Source organism: Oncorhynchus mykiss, chromosome 13 (genome assembly GCF_013265735.2).
Source record: "Oncorhynchus mykiss isolate Arlee chromosome 13, USDA_OmykA_1.1, whole genome shotgun sequence".
Classification (NCBI taxonomy): domain Eukaryota; kingdom Metazoa; phylum Chordata; class Actinopteri; order Salmoniformes; family Salmonidae; genus Oncorhynchus; species Oncorhynchus mykiss.
The window spans coordinates 41029635-41047780 of record NC_048577.1 but is presented as its reverse complement, the minus strand read 5'-3'; positions in this window follow the sequence as shown (position 1 = coordinate 41047780).

Below are 18146 nucleotides of genomic sequence, written 5' to 3'. Positions count from 1 at the left end.
TACACTGACTAGTAAAGAAGTAAGTAAAGAAAATAAATAAAACAGTAAAAAGACATTTGAAAATAAGAGTAGCAAGGCTATATACAGACACCGGTTAGTCAGGTAGATTGAGGTAGTATGTAGGTATGGTTAAAGTGACTATGCATATATGATGAACAGAGTAGCAGCAGCGTAAAAAGAGGGTTTGGGGCGGGCACACAATGCAAATAGTCCGGGTAACCATTTGGTTACCTGTTCAGGAGTCTTATGGCTTGGAGGTAAAAACTGTTGAGAAGCCTTTTTGTCCTAGACTTGGCACTCTGGTACCGCTTGCCATGCAGTAGTAGAGAGAACAGTCTATGACTGGGGTGGCCTTCCTCTGGCACCGCCTGTTATAGAGGTCCTGGGTGGCAGGCAGCTTTGCCCCAGTGATGTACTGGGCCGTACGCACTACCCTCTGAAGTGCCTTGCGGTCGGAGGCCGAGCAATTACCGTACCAGGCAGTGATGCAACCGTTCAGGATGCTCTCGGTGTTGCAGCTGTAGAACCTTTTGAGGATCTCAGGACCCATATCTTTTTAGTTTCCTGAGGGGGAATAGGCTTTTACTCATTATTTGTATTCAGTGTACAGTGTATTTATTCCTTGTGTCACTATTTCTATTTTCATCTTTAACTCTGCGTTGTTGGAAAAGGACCCGTAAGTAAACATTTCACAGTTAGTCTACACCTGTTGTTTCCGAAGCATGTGACAAATCAAATCTGATTTCATTCTGTTCTGAAATTGGTCGTGTAATTACTGAAAAATCTGTAACGGAATTACTGCAATTCAATTGGCTACAACGGGTGATCATAGTTGTCACAAACCAGTTGGGACCAACCAAATGTGGTCTTCTTTGGGCCAGAGCTCATTACAGTAATAGCCCGTGTGTAGAATACCCAAATCTGGAAAATAAGGATGTAACGGTTCTCTTGTTGTGAAGTAGAGGTGGACCAAAAAGCAGCGTGGTGGTTATTCATGTTCTTTAATTCATAAAGACACTATACATGAAATAACTAATAAAACAATAAATGTGCGAAAACCTAAACAGCCCTATCTGGTGCAAACACAGAGACAGGAACAATCACACACAAACACACAGTGAAACCCAGGCTACCTAAGTATGATTCTCAATCAGAGACAACTACTGACACCTGCCTCTGATTGAGAACCATACTAGGCCGAAACATAGAAATACCCAAAACCTAGAAAAACAAACATAGACTGCCCACCCAACTCACACCCTGACCATACTAAATAAATACAAAACAAAGGAAATAAAGGTCAGAACGGGACAAAGGAAAAGTAATATTTCTACCTTTATGGTGATATATCCTCTATTCATTTACAGTGGGGCAAAAAAGTATTTAGTCAGCCACCAATTGTGCAAGTTCTCCCACTTAAAAATATGAGAGGCCTGCAATTTTCATCATAGGTACACTTCAACTATGACAGACAAAATGAGAAAAAAAATCCAGAACGTGACATTACCTACCCCCCCCCCCCCCCCCCAAAGGTGCGGACTCCGGCCGCAAAACCTTGACCTATAGGGGAGGGTCTGGGTGGGCGTCTGTCCGCGGTGGCGGCTCTGGCGCGGGACGCGGACCCCACTTCACTATTGTCTTAGTCCGCCTCATTGTCCGCCTCCGTGGCTCTCTAACCATGGCAACCCCTCTCAATGACCCCACTGGACAGAGGGGCAGCTCGGGACAGAGGTGCAGCTGCTCGGGACAGAGGGGCGGCTGCTCGGGACAGAGGGGCTCTGACGCCTCTGGGCTGACTATGGGCTCTGGCGCCTCTGGGCTGACTAGGGGCTCTGGCGCCTCTGGGCTGACTAGGGGCTCTGGCGCCTCTGTGCTGACTAGGGGCTCTGGCGCCTCTGGGCTGACTAGGGGCTCTGGCGCCTCTGGGCTGACTAGGGGCTCTGGCGCCTCTGGGCTGACTAGGGGCTCTGGCGCCTCTGGGCTGACTAGGGGCTCTGGCGCCTCTGGGCTGACTAGGGGCTCTGGCGCCTCTGGGCTGACTAGGGGCTCTGGCGCCTCTGGGCTGACTGGCGGTACCGGCGGCCCCTGGCTGACTGGTGGCACCGGCGGCCCCTGGCTGACTGGCGGCACCGGCGGCCCCTGGCTGACTGGCGGCACCGGCGGCCCCTGGCTGACTGGCGGCACCGGCGGCCCCTGGCTAACTGGCGGCACTGGCGGCACTGGGCAGACGGGTGGCTCAGGCGGCACTGGGCAGACGGGTGGCTCAGGCGGCACTGGGCAGATGGGTGGCTCAGGCAACGCTGGGCAGACGGGTGGCTCAGGCAACGCTGGGCAGACGGGTGGCTCAGGCAACGCTGGGCAGACGGGAAGCTCCGGCAACGCTGGGCAGACGGGTGGCTCAGGCAACGCTGGGCAGACGGGTGGCTCAGGCAACGCTGGGCAGACGGGTGGCTCAGGCAACGCTGGGCAGACGGGTGGCTCAGGCGGCACTGGGCAGACGGGTGGCTCAGGCGGCACTGGGCAGACGGGTGGCTCAGGCGGCACTGGGCAGACGGGAGGCTCAGGCGGCACTGGGCAGACGGGTGGCTCAGGCGGCACTGGGCAGATGGGAGGCTCAGGCGGCACTGGGCAGACGGGTGGCTCAGGCGGCACTGGGCAGACGGGTGGCTCAGGCGGCACTGGGCAGACGGGTGGCTCAGGCGGCACTGGGCAGACGGGTGGCTCAGGCGGCACTGGGCAGACGGGTGGCTCAGGCGGCACTGGGCAGACGGGTGGCTCAGGCGGCACTGGGCAGACGGGTGGCTCAGGCGGCACTGGGCAGACGGGTGGCTCAGGCGGCACTGGGCAGACGGGAGGCTCAGGCGGCACTGGGCAGACGGGTGGCTCAGGCGGCACTGGGCAGACGGGTGGCTCAGGCGGCACTGGGCAGACGGGTGGCTCAGGCGGCACTGGGCAGACGGGTGGCTCAGGCGGCACTGGGCAGACGGGTGGCTCAGGCGGCACTGGGCAGACGGGTGGCTCAGGCGGCACTGGGCAGACGGGTGGCTCAGGCGGCACTGGGCAGACGGGTGGCTCAGGCGGCACTGGGCAGACGGGTGGCTCAGGCGGCACTGGGCAGACGGGTGGCTCAGGCGGCACTGGGCAGACGGGTGGCTCAGGCGGCACTGGGCAGACGGGTGGCTCAGGCGGCACTGGGCAGACGGGTGGCTCAGGCGGCACTGGGCAGACGGGAAGCTCCGGCAACGCTGGAGAGGAAGGCTCTGGCAGCGCTGGACTGAGTAGCTCTGGCGCCTCTGGACTGAGGGGCGGGAGCTCTGGTAGCGCCGAACAGGCGGGAGACTCCGGTTGCGCTGGAGAGGAGGAAGGCTGGCAAACAGGGGACACCGTGCGCAAGGCTGGTGCCATGTAAGCCGGCCCAAGGAGACGCACTGGAGACCAGATGCGTAGAGCCGGCTTCATGGCACTTGGCTCGATGCCCACTCTAGCCCGGCCGATACGCGGAGCTGGAATATACCGCACCGGGCTATGCACCCGCACTGGGGACACCGTGCGCTTCACAGCATAACACGGTGCCTGCCCGGTCTCTCCAGACCCCCGGTAAGCACAGGAAGTTGGCGCAGGTCTCCTACCTGGCTTCACCACACTTCCTGTGTGCCCCCCCCAATACATTTTTGGGGCTGACTCTCGGGCTTCCATCCACGCTGCCGTGCTGCCTCCTCATACCAGTGCCTCTCCGCCTTCGCCACCTCCAGCTCTTCTTTAGGGCGGGGATATTCTCCAGGCTGTGCCCAGGGTCCTTTACCATCCAACTCATCCTCCCATGTCCATTCCTCTTTTCGCTGCTGTTGCTTGTTACCACGCCGCTTGGTCCTGTTGTGGTGGGTGATTCTGTAACGGTTCTCTTGTTGTGAAGTAGAGGCGGACCAAAAAGCAGCGTGGTGGTTATTCATGTTCTTTAATTCATAAAGACACTATACATGAAATAACTTATAAAACAATAAATGTGCGAAAACCTAAACAGCCCTATCTGGTTCAAACAAAATACAAAATACAAAACAAAGGAAATAAAGGTCAGAACGGGACAAAGGAAAAGTAATATTTCTACCTTTATGGTGATATATCCTCTATTCATTTACAGTGGGGCAAAAAAGTATTTAGTCAGCCACCAATTGTGCAAGTTCTCCCACTTAAAAATATGAGAGGCCTGCAATTTTCATCATAGGTACACTTCAACTATGACAGACAAAATGAGAAAAAAAATCCAGAAAATCACATTGTAGGATTTTTTATGAATTTATTTGCAAATTATGGTGGAAAATAAGTATTTGGTCAATAACAAAAGTTTATCTCAATACTTTGTTATATACCCTTTGTTGGCAATGACAGAGGTCAAACATTTTCTGTAAGTCTTCACAAGGTTTTCACACACTGTTGCTGGTATTTTGGCCCATTCCTCCATGCAGATCTCCTCTAGAGCCGTGATGTTTTGGGGCTGTTGCTGGGCAACACGGACTTTCAACTCCCTCCAAAGATTTTCTATGGGATTGAGATCTGGAGACTGGCCACTCCAGGACCTTGAAATGCTTCTTACGAAGCCACTCCTTCGTTGCCCGGGTGGTGTGTTTGGGATCATTGTCATGTTGAAAGACCCAGCCACGTTTCATCTTCAATGCCCTTGCTGATGGTAGGCTTTGTTACTTTGGTCCCAGCTCTCTGCAGGTCATTCACTAGGTCCCCCCGTGTGGTTCTGGGATTTTTGCTCACCGTTCTTGTGATCATTTTGACCCCACGGGGTGAGATCTTGCGTGGAGCCCCAGATCGAGGGAGATTATCAGTGGTCTTCTATGTCTTCCATTTCCTAATAATTGCTCCCACAGTTGATTTCTTCAAACCAAGCTGCTTACCTATTGCAGATTCAGTCTTCCCAGCCTGGTGCAGGTCTACAATTTTGTTTGACAGCTCTTTGGTCTTGGCCATAGTGGAGTTTGGAGTGTGACTGTTTGAGGTTGTGGACAGGTGTCTTTTGTACTGTTAACAAGTTCAAACAGGTGCCATTAATACCGGTAACGAGTGGAGGACAGAGGAGCCTCTTAAAGAAGAAGTTACAGGTCTGTGAGAGCCAGAAATGTTGCTTGTTTGTAGGTGACCAAATACTTATTTTCCACCATAACTTGCAAATAAATTTATTAAAAATCCTACAATGTGATTATCTGGATTTTTTTTCTCATTTTGTCTGTCATAGTTGAAGTGTACCTATGATTACAGGCCTCTCTCATCTTTTTAAGTGGGAGAAGTTGCACAATTGGTGGCTGACTAAATACTTTTTAGCCCCACTGTATATACATCACCATGAAGATGATCATATTCATATCCATAAAGAGAGTGGTGGGATGAGCAGTAGGCCTACTAGACGGCATCTTAACTGTAAATGTTGCTTTCTTTATCCGACCTTTAGCGACAGTAGTCAATCCAATATTCTCATCAACTTCTTTCCCATTGTTGCCGGCGTCATCAGATTCAAACGCGACATCTTCATCCATCATCCTCAATCTTGGATAGGCATACCCATTAGTATCTACAGCACTTTCACTATCGGACTCACTATTGAATGCCATTGCTGAAGCCACACTCTACCTCCTGCCCCAGGAAACATACACGACTTGGTAAAGACTACTTAAATGAGGATGTGCTGTTTGTTTTTCCTGACCTCCCATTCTTCCTGCAGACATCTTTGAATCTTCATTCAGAGCAGATATTTGTTCAAAGAAATTGTTCAAAGTTGTCAGAGTTGTATGGTTTGTTAAACTTGTAATCAATGTTTTCTGTTTGGCATACATTTTCTAGTGAAAAATCTGAGTCAGCTCCTTCCTGCACGTCTCCAACTCAATCATCAAGTTTGCAGACTACACAACAGTAGTAGGCCTGATTACCAACAACGACGAGACAGCCTACATGGAGGAGGTTAGGGCCCTGGAAGATTGGTGCCAGGAAAATGACCTCTCCCACAATGTCAACAAAATGAAGGAGCTGATCGTGGACTTCAGGAGACAGCAGAGTGAGCACGCCCCCATCCACATCGACGGGGACGCAGTGGAGAAGGTGAAAAGCTTCAAGTTCCTCGGTGTACACATCACTGACAATCTGAAATGGTCCACCCACACAGACAGTGTGGCGAAGAAGGTGCAACAGCACATCTTCAACCTCAGGAGGCTGAATATATGTGCCTTGGCCCCTAAGACCCTCACAAACTTTTACAGATGAACCATTGAGAGCATCCTGTCGGGCTATATCACCGCCTGGTATGTCAACTCCACCGTCCGCAACCACAGGTCTCTCCAGTCACCAGAAGGTGGTGCAGTATGCCCAACGCATCACTGTGGGCACACTGCCTGCCCTCCAGGATATCTACAGTACCCGGTGTCACAGGAAGGCCAAAAAGATCATCAAGAAAATGGCTCTCATGAAGACCGCCATAGGAAAGGAAGACCCAAAATTACCTCAGCTACAGAGGATAAGTTCATTAGAGTTACTAGCCTCAGAAATTGCAGCCCAAATAAATGCTTCACAGAGTTCAAGTAACAGACACATCTCAACATCAACTGTTCAGAGGAGACAGCGTGAATCAGGTCTTCATGGTCGAATTGCTGCAAAGAAACCACTACTAAAAAACACCAATAATAAGAAGAGACTTGCTTTGGCCAAGAAACACGAACAATGGACATTAGACCGGTGGAAATCTGTCCTTTGGTCTGATGAGTCCAAATTGGAAATGTTTGGTTTCAACCGCCGTGTCTTTGTGAGACGCAGAGTAGGTGAACGAATGGTCTCCACATGTTAGACTTGTTGAGTATCTGGTGCATCAGCATTCGTGGGTTCGATTACAGGCTAAAAATGGCCAGAAACAAAGAACTTTCTTCTGAAACTCGTCAGTCTATTATTGTTCTGAGAAATGAAGGCTATTCCATGCATGAAATTGTCAAGAAACAGAAAATCTCGTACAACGCTGTGTACCACTCCCTTCACAGAACAGCGCAAACTGGCCTTAACCAGAATAGAAATAGGAGTGCGAGACCCCAGTGCACAACTGAGCAAGAGGACAAGTACATTAGAGTGTCTAGTTTGAGAAACAGACGCCTCACAAGTCCTCAACTGGCAACTTCATTATATAGTACCCGCAAAACACCAGTCTCAACGTCAACAGTGAAGAGGCGACTCCGGGATGCTGGCCTTCTAGGCAGAGTTCCTCTGTCCAGTGTCTGTGTTCTTTTACCCATCTTAATCTTTTATTTTTATTGGCCAGTCTGAGATATGGCTTTTTCTTTGCAACTCTGCCTAGAAGGCCAGTATCCTGGAGTTGCCTCTTCACTGTTGACGTTGAGACTGGTGTTTTGCGGGTACTATTTAATGAAGCTAACACAACGTACCATTGGAACACAGGAGTGATGGTTACTGATAATGGGCCTCTGTACACCTATGTAGATATTCCATTAAAAAATCTTCCATTTCCAGCTACAGTAGTCATTTACAACATTAACAATGTCTACACTGTATTTCTGATAAATTTGATGTTATTGTAATGGACAAAAAATGTGCTTTTCTTTCAAAAACAAGGACATTTTTAAGTGACCCCAAACTTTGAATGGTAGTGTATAGTGTATGTGTATGCGTCCAATAAAATGTGATTTGAGTCACCACTAGAATAGTTATCTTTACGTTATTGAGTAGGCCTATATCTTTGTTTAATATAATTAATCAAATTATGAATCTAACAATAGAAATCCTTATTATTTTGTAAGAAATGTAAGTTTATTTTACATGTTGCAATAAAGTTGACCAAAGTAGAAGCTCATCTTTTGTTTGTAGGTATTTTCACTTGGTAATGAGTAATACGTAATATCGAAATTGCTCATAGGTGACTATAAAGTTACACATCACTTTCAAAAGCTCAATCCTGTGTAACAAATAGCAACAACCTTGTACTTATGCAGATATTACAGATATAGTTATACTCTGTGGTGTATTAGTGTGTTTATTGTCCCACTTGGGTAACGATTAGATTGTCAGAATGGGTAACGTACTTTGTAGGTACACCATAATTAAAAGTAAGTACACCTTAAGATACACTTAATTTTAACTGGCTAAATCCTGTGTAACGCATAGTAATTACATTGTACTTATACAGATATTACATGTACTCTGTGGAGTACTAGTGTGTTCATTTTTTCACTTGGATGGTGCTTCCAGAAGCTTTAAAATTGGGCCAGGTTGTCAGGATGGGTAACGTACTATATAAGTACACATTAATTACAAGTAAGTACCCCTCAAGATCAGTGGTGGAAAAAGTAGCCAATTGTTATACTTGAGTAAAAGTAAAGATATCTTAATAGAAATGACTCAAGTAAAAGTGAAAGTCAGCCAGTAAAATACTACTTGAGTAAAAGTCTAGAAGTATTTGGTTTTAAATATACTTAAGTATCAAAAGTAAAAGTAAAAGTATGAATAATTTCAAATTCCTTATATTAAGCAAACCACACGGCACCATTGTCTTGTTTTTTTATGTACGGATTTTTTTACAAATTAAGCATTTGTGTTTAGTAAGTCCGCCTGATCAGAGGCAGTAGGGATAGCCAGGGATGTTCTCTTTACAAGTGTGTGAATTGGACTATTTTCCTGTCCTGCTAAGCATTCAAAATGTAATGAGTATTTTTGGGTGTCAGGGAAAATGTATGGAGTAAAAAGTACATTATTTTCTTTAAGAATGTAGTAAAGTAAAAGTAATAAAAATATACAGTGCCTTGCGAAAGTATTCGGCCCCCTTGAACTTTGCGACCTTTTGCCACATTTCAGGCTTCAAACATAAAGATATAAAACTGTATTTTTTTGTGAAGAATCAACAACAAGTGGGACACAATCATGAAGTGGAACGACATTTATTGGATATTTCAAACTTTTTTAACAAATCAAAAACTGAAAAATTGGGCGTGCAAAATTATTCAGCCCCCTTAAGTTAATACTTTGTAGCGCCACCTTTTGCTGCGATTACAGCTGTAAGTCGCTTGGGGTATGTCTCTATCAGTTTTGCACATCGAGAGACTGACATTTTTTCCCATTCCTCCTTGCAAAACAGCTCGAGTTCAGTGAGGTTGGATGGAGAGCATTTGTGAACAGCAGTTTTCAGTTCTTTCCACAGATTCTCGATTTGATTCAGATCTGGACTTTGACTTGGCCATTCTAACACCTGGATATGTTCATTTTTGAACCATTCCATTGTAGATTTTGCTTTATGTTTTGGATCATTGTCTTGTTGGAAGACAAATCTCCGTCCCAGTCTCAGGTCTTTTGCAGACTCCATCAGGTTTTCTTCCAGAATGGTCCTGTATTTGGCTCCATCCATCTTCCCATCAATTTTAACCATCTTCCCTGTCCCTGCTGAAGAAAAGCAGGCCCAAACCATGATGCTGCCACCACCATGTTTGACAGTGGGGATGGTGTGTTCAGCTGTGTTGCTTTTACGCCAAACATAACGTTTTGCATTGTTGCCAAAAAGTTACATTTTGGTTTCATCTGACCAGAGCACCTTCTTCCACATGTTTGGTGTGTCTCCCAGGTGGCTTGTGGCAAACTTTAAACTACACTTTTTATGGATATCTTTAAGAAATGGCTTTCTTCTTGCCACTCTTCCATAAAGGCCAGATTTGTGCAATATACGACTGATTGTTGTCCTATGGACAGAGTCTCCCACCTCAGCTGTAGATCTCTGCAGTTCATCCAGAGTGATCATGGGCCTCTTGGCTGCATCTCTGATCAGTCTTCTCCTTGTATGAGCTGAAAGTTTAGAGGGACGGCCAGGTCTTGGTAGATTTACAGTGGTCTGATACTCCTTCCATTTCAATATTATCGCTTGCACAGTGCTCCTTTGAGATGTTTAAAGCTTGGGAAATCTTTTTGTATCCAAATCCGGCTTTAAACTTCTTCACAACAGTATCTCGGACCTGCCTGGTGTGTTCCTTGTTCTTCATGATGCCGGCCGCAAAACCTTGACCTATAGGGGAGGGTCTGGGTGGGCGTCTGTCCGCGGTGGCGGCTCTGGCGCAGGACGCGGACCCCACTTCACTATTGTCTTAGTCCGCCTCATTGTCCGCCTCCGTGGCTCTCTAACCATGGCAACCCCTCTCAATGACCCCACTGGACAGAGGGGCAGCTCGGGACAGAGGTGCAGCTGCTCGGGACAGAGGGGCGGCTGCTCGGGACAGAGGGGCTCTGGCGCCTCTGGGCTGACTAGGGGCTCTGGCGCCTCTGGGCTGACTAGGGGCTCTGGCGCCTCTGGGCTGACTAGGGGCTCTGGCGCCTCTGGGCTGACTAGGGGCTCTGGCGCCTCTGGGCTGACTAGGGGCTCTGGCGCCTCTGGGCTGACTGGCGGTACCGGCGCCTCTGGGCTGACTGGCGGTACCGGCGGCCCCTGGCTGACTGGCGGCACCGGCGGCCCCTGGCTGACTGGCGGCACCGGCGGCCCCTGGCTGACTGGCGGCACCGGCGGCCCCTGGCTAACTGGCGGCACCGGCGGCCCCTGGCTAACTGGCGGCACCGGCGGCCCCTGGCTAACTGGCGGCACTGGCGGCACTGGGCAGACGGGTGGCTCAGGCGGCACTGGGCAGACGGGTGGCTCAGGCGGCACTGGGCAGACGGGTGGCTCAGGCGGCACTGGGCAGACGGGTGGCTCAGGCGGCACTGGGCAGACGGGTGGCTCAGGCGGCACTGGGCAGACGGGTGGCTCAGGCGGCACTGGGCAGACGGGTGGCTCAGGCGGCACTGGGCAGACGGGTGGCTCAGGCGGCACTGGGCAGACGGGTGGCTCAGGCGGCACTGGGCAGACGGGTGGCTCAGGCGGCACTGGGCAGACGGGTGGCTCAGGCGGCACTGGGCAGACGGGTGGCTCAGGCGGCACTGGGCAGACGGGTGGCTCAGGCGGCACTGGGCAGACGGGAGGCTCCGGCAACGCTGGAGAGGAAGGCTCTGGCGCCTCTGGACTGAGGGGCGGGAGCTCTGGTAGCGCCGAACAGGCGGGAGACTCCGGCTGCGCTGGAGAGGAGGAAGGCTGGCGAACAGGGGACACCGTGCGCAAGGCTGGTGCCATGTAAGCCGGCCCAAGGAGACGCACTGGAGACCAGATGCGTAGAGCCGGCTTCATGGCACTTGGCTCGATGCCCACTCTAGCCCGGCCGATACGCGGAGCTGGAATATACCGCACCGGGCTATGCACCCGCACTGGGGACACCGTGCGCTTCACAGCATAACACGGTGCCTGCCCGGTCTCTCCAGCCCCCCGGTAAGCACAGGAAGTTGGCGCAGGTCTCCTACCTGGCTTCACCACACTTCCTGTGTGCCCCCCCCAATACATTTTTGGGGCTGACTCTCGGGCTTCCATCCACGCTGCCGTGCTGCCTCCTCATACCAGTGCCTCTCCGCCTTCGCCACCTCCAGCTCTTCTTTAGGGCGGGGATATTCTCCAGGCTGTGCCCAGGGTCCTTTACCATCCAACTCATCCTCCCATGTCCATTCCTCTTTTCGCTGCTGTTGCCTGTTACCACGCCACTTGGTCCTGTTGTGGTGGGTGATTCTGTAACGGTTCTCTTGTTGTGAAGTAGAGGCGGACCAAAAAGCAGCGTGGTGGTTATTCATGTTCTTTAATTCATAAAGACACTATACATGAAATAACTAATAAAACAATAAATGTGCGAAAACCTAAACAGCCCTATCTGGTTCAAACACAGAGACAGGAACAATCACCCACAAACACACAGTGAAACCCAGGCTACCTAAGTATGATTCTCAATCAGAGACAACTACTGACACCTGCCTCTGATTGAGAACCATTCTAGGCCGAAACATAGAAATACCCAAAACCTAGAAAAACAAACAGACTGCCCACCCAACTCACGCCCTGACCATACTAAATAAATACAAAACAAAGGAAATAAAGGTCAGAACGTGACAAAGGAAAAGTAATATTTCTACCTTTATGGTGATATATCCTCTATTCATTTACAGTAGGGCAAAAAAGTATTTAGTCAGCCACCAATTGTGCAACTTCTCCCACTTAAAAATATGAGAGACCTGCAATTTTCATCATAGGTACACTTCAACTATGACAGACAAAATGAGAAAAAAAATCCAGAAAATCACATTGTAGGATTTTTTAATGAATTTATTTGCAAATTATGGTGGAAAATAAGTATTTGGTCAATAACAAAAGTTTATCTCAATACTTTGTTATATACCCTTTGTTGGCAATGACAGAGGTCAAACATTTTCTGTAAGTCTTCACAAGGTTTTCACACACTGTTGCTGGTATTTTGGCCCATTCCTCCATGCAGATCTCCTCTAGAGCCGTGATGTTTTGGGGCTGTTGCTGGGCAACACGGACTTTCAACTCCCTCCAAAGATTTTCTATGGGATTGAGATCTGGAGACTGGCCACTCCAGGACCTTGAAATGCTTCTTACGAAGCCACTCCTTCGTTGCCCGGGTGGTGTGTTTGGGATCATTGTCATGTTGAAAGACCCAGCCACGTTTCATCTTCAATGCCCTTGCTGATGGTAGGCTTTGTTACTTTGGTCCCAGCTCTATTTTGCTCACCGTTCTTGTGATCATTTTGACCCCACGGGGTGAGATCTTGCGTGGAGCCCCAGATCGAGGGAGATTATCAGTGGTCTTGTATGTCTTCCATTTCCTAATAATTGCTCCCACAGTTGATTTCTTCAAACCAAGCTGCTTACCTATTGCAGATTCAGTCTTCCCAGCCTGGTGCAGGTCTACAATTTTGTTTGACAGCTCTTTGGTCTTGGCCATAGTGGAGTTTGGAGTGTGACTGTTTGAGGTTGTGGACAGGTGTCTTTTGTACTGATAACAAGTTCAAACAGGTGCCATTAATACCGGTAACGAGTGGAGGACAGAGGAGCCTCTTAAAGAAGAAGTTACAGGTCTGTGAGAGCCAGAAATGTTGCTTGTTTGTAGGTGACCAAATACTTATTTTCCACCATAACTTGCAAATAAATTAATTAAAAATCCTACAATGTGATTATCTGGATTTTTTTTCTCATTTTGTCTGTCATAGTTGAAGTGTACCTATGATGAAAATTACAGGCCTCTCTCATCTTTTTAAGTGGGAGAAGTTGCACAATTGGTGGCTGACTAAATACTTTTTAGCCCCACTGTATATACATCACCATGAAGATGATCATATTCATATCCATAAAGAGAGTGGTGGGATGAGCAGTAGGCCTACTAGACGGCATCTTAACTGTAAATGTTGCTTTCTTTATCCGACCTTTAGCGACAGTAGTCAATCCAATATTCTCATCAACTTCTTTCCCATTGTTGCCGGCGTCATCAGATTCAAACGCGACATCTTCATCCATCATCCTCAATCTTGGATAGGCATACCCATTAGTATCTACAGCACTTTCACTATCGGACTCACTATTGAATGCCATCGCTGAAGCCACACTCTACCTCCTGCCCCAGGAAACATACACGACTTGGTAAAGACTACTTAAATGAGGATGTGCTGTTTGTTTTTCCTGACCTCCCATTCTTCCTGCAGACATCTTTGAATCTTCTTTCAGAGCAGATATTTGTTCAAAGAAACTGTTCAAAGTTGTCAGAGTTGTATGGTTTGTTAAACTTGTAATCAATGTTTTCTGTTTGGCATACATTTTCTAGTGAAAAATCTGAGTCAGCTCCTTCCTGCATGTCTCCAACTCAATCATCAAGTTTGCAGACTACACAACAGTAGTAGGCCTGATTACCAACAACGACGAGACAGCCTACATGGAGGAGGTTAGGGCCCTGGAGGATTGGTGCCAGGAAAATGACCTCTCCCACAATGTCAACAAAATGAAGGAGCTGATCGTGGACTTCAGGAGACAGCAGAGTGAGCACGCCCCCATCCACATCGACGGGGACGCAGTGGAGAAGGTGAAAAGCTTCAAGTTCCTCGGTGTACACATCACTGACAATCTGAAATGGTCCACCCACACAGACAGTGTGGCGAAGAAGGTGCAACAGCACATCTTCAACCTCAGGAGGCTGAATATATGTGTCTTGGCCCCTAAGACCCTCACAAACTTTTACAGATGAACCATTGAGAGCATCCTGTCGGGCTATATCACCGCCTGGTATGGCAACTCCACCGTCCGCAACCACAGGGCTCTCCAGTCACCAGAAGGTGGTGCAGTATGCCCAACGCATCACCGTGGGCACACTGCCTGCCCTCCAGGATATCTACAGTACCCGGTGTCACAGGAAGGCCAAGAAGATCATCAAGAAAAATGGCTCTCATGAAGACCGCCATAGGAAAGGAAGACCCAAAATTACCTCAGCTACAGAGGATAAGTTCATTAGAGTTACTAGCCTCAGAAATTGCAGCCCAAATAAATGCTTCACAGAGTTCAAGTAACAGACACATCTCAACATCAACTGTTCAGAGGAGACAGCGTGAATCAGGTCTTCATGGTCGAATTGCTGCAAAGAAACCACTACTAAAAAACACCAATAATAAGAAGAGACTTGCTTTGGCCAAGAAACACGAACAATGGACATTAGACCGGTGGAAATCTGTCCTTTGGTCTGATGAGTCCAAATTGGAAATGTTTGGTTTCAACCGCCGTGTCTTTGTGAGACGCAGAGTAGGTGAACGAATGGTCTCCACATGTTAGACTTGTTGAGTATCTGATGCATCAGCATTTGTGGGTTCGATTACAGGCTAAAAATGGCCAGAAACAAAGAACTTTCTTCTGAAACTCGTCAGTCTATTATTGTTCTGAGAAATGAAGGCTATTCCATGCATGAAATTGTCAAGAAACAGAAAATCTCGTACAACGCTGTGTACCACTCCCTTCACAGAACAGCGCAAACTGGCCTTAACCAGAATAGAAAGAGGAGTGCGAGACCCCAGTGCACAACTGAGCAAGAGGACAAGTACATTAGAGTGTCTAGTTTGAGAAACAGACGCCTCACAAGTCCTCAACTGGCAACTTCATTATATAGTACCCGCAAAACACCAGTCTCAACGTCAACAGTGAAGAGGCGACTCCGGGATGCTGGCCTTCTAGGCAGAGTTCCTCTGTCCAGTGTCTGTGTTCTTTTACCCATCTTAATCTTTTATTTTTATTGGCCAGTCTGAGATATGGCTTTTTCTTTGCAACTCTGCCTAGAAGGCCAGTATCCTGGAGTTGCCTCTTCACTGTTGACGTTGAGACTGGTGTTTTGCGGGTACTATTTAATGAAGCTAACACAACGTACCATTGGAACACAGGAGTGATGGTTACTGATAATGGGCCTCTGTACACCTATGTAGATATTCCATTAAAAAATCTTCCATTTCCAGCTACAGTAGTCATTTACAACATTAACAATGTCTACACTGTATTTCTGATAAATTTGATGTTATTGTAATGGACAAAAAATGTGCTTTTCTTTCAAAAACAAGGACATTTTTAAGTGACCCCAAACTTTGAATGGTAGTGTATAGTGTATGTGTATGCGTCCAATAAAATGTGATTTGAGTCACCACTAGAATAGTTATCTTTACGTTATTGAGTAGGCCTATATCTTTGTTTAATATAATTAATCCAATTATGAATCTAACAATAGAAATCCTTATTATTTTGTAAGAAATGTAAGTTTATTTTACATGTTGCAATAAAGTTGACCAAAGTAGAAGCTCATCTTTTGTTTGTAGGTATTTTCACTTGGTAATGAGTAATACGTAATATCGAAATTGCTCATAGGTGACTATAAAGTTACACATCACTTTCAAAAGCTCAATCCTGTGTAACAAATAGCAACAACCTTGTACTTATGCAGATATTACAGATATAGTTATACTCTGTGGTGTATTAGTGTGTTTATTGTCCCACTTGGGTAACGATTAGATTGTCAGAATGGGTAACGTACTTTGTAGGTACACCATAATTAAAAGTAAGTACACCTTAAGATACACTTAATTTTAACTGGCTAAATCCTGTGTAACGCATAGTAATTACATTGTACTTATACAGATATTACATGTACTCTGTGGAGTACTAGTGTGTTCATTTTTTCACTTGGATGGTGCTTCCAGAAGCTTTAAAATTGGGCCAGGTTGTCAGGATGGGTAACGTACTATATAAGTACACATTAATTACAAGTAAGTACCCCTCAAGATCAGTGGTGGAAAAAGTAGCCAATTGTTATACTTGAGTAAAAGTAAAGATATCTTAATAGAAATGACTCAAGTAAAAGTGAAAGTCAGCCAGTAAAATACTACTTGAGTAAAAGTCTAGAAGTATTTGGTTTTAAATATACTTAAGTATCAAAAGTAAAAGTAAAAGTATGAATAATTTCAAATTCCTTATATTAAGCAAACCACACGGCACCATTGTCTTGTTTTTTTATGTACGGATTTTTTTACAAATTAAGCATTTGTGTTTAGTAAGTCCGCCTGATCAGAGGCAGTAGGGATAGCCAGGGATGTTCTCTTTACAAGTGTGTGAATTGGACTATTTTCCTGTCCTGCTAAGCATTCAAAATGTAATGAGTATTTTTGGGTGTCAGGGAAAATGTATGGAGTAAAAAGTACATTATTTTCTTTAAGAATGTAGTAAAGTAAAAGTAATAAAAATATACAGTGCCTTGCGAAAGTATTCGGCCCCCTTGAACTTTGCGACCTTTTGCCACATTTCAGGCTTCAAACATAAAGATATAAAACTGTATTTTTTTGTGAAGAATCAACAACAAGTGGGACACAATCATGAAGTGGAACGACATTTATTGGATATTTCAAACTTTTTTAACAAATCAAAAACTGAAAAATTGGGCGTGCAAAATTATTCAGCCCCCTTAAGTTAATACTTTGTAGCGCCACCTTTTGCTGCGATTACAGCTGTAAGTCGCTTGGGGTATGTCTCTATCAGTTTTGCACATCGAGAGACTGACATTTTTTCCCATTCCTCCTTGCAAAACAGCTCGAGTTCAGTGAGGTTGGATGGAGAGCATTTGTGAACAGCAGTTTTCAGTTCTTTCCACAGATTCTCGATTTGATTCAGATCTGGACTTTGACTTGGCCATTCTAACACCTGGATATGTTCATTTTTGAACCATTCCATTGTAGATTTTGCTTTATGTTTTGGATCATTGTCTTGTTGGAAGACAAATCTCCGTCCCAGTCTCAGGTCTTTTGCAGACTCCATCAGGTTTTCTTCCAGAATGGTCCTGTATTTGGCTCCATCCATCTTCCCATCAATTTTAACCATCTTCCCTGTCCCTGCTGAAGAAAAGCAGGCCCAAACCATGATGCTGCCACCACCATGTTTGACAGTGGGGATGGTGTGTTCAGCTGTGTTGCTTTTACGCCAAACATAACGTTTTGCATTGTTGCCAAAAAGTTACATTTTGGTTTCATCTGACCAGAGCACCTTCTTCCACATGTTTGGTGTGTCTCCCAGGTGGCTTGTGGCAAACTTTAAACTACACTTTTTATGGATATCTTTAAGAAATGGCTTTCTTCTTGCCACTCTTCCATAAAGGCCAGATTTGTGCAATATACGACTGATTGTTGTCCTATGGACAGAGTCTCCCACCTCAGCTGTAGATCTCTGCAGTTCATCCAGAGTGATCATGGGCCTCTTGGCTGCATCTCTGATCAGTCTTCTCCTTGTATGAGCTGAAAGTTTAGAGGGACGGCCAGGTCTTGGTAGATTTACAGTGGTCTGATACTCCTTCCATTTCAATATTATCGCTTGCACAGTGCTCCTTTGAGATGTTTAAAGCTTGGGAAATCTTTTTGTATCCAAATCCGGCTTTAAACTTCTTCACAACAGTATCTCGGACCTGCCTGGTGTGTTCCTTGTTCTTCATGATGCCGGCCGCAAAACCTTGACCTATAGGGGAGGGTCTGGGTGGGCGTCTGTCCGCGGTGGCGGCTCTGGCGCAGGACGCGGACCCCACTTCACTATTGTCTTAGTCCGCCTCATTGTCCGCCTCCGTGGCTCTCTAACCATGGCAACCCCTCTCAATGACCCCACTGGACAGAGGGGCAGCTCGGGACAGAGGTGCAGCTGCTCGGGACAGAGGGGCGGCTGCTCGGGACAGAGGGGCTCTGGCGCC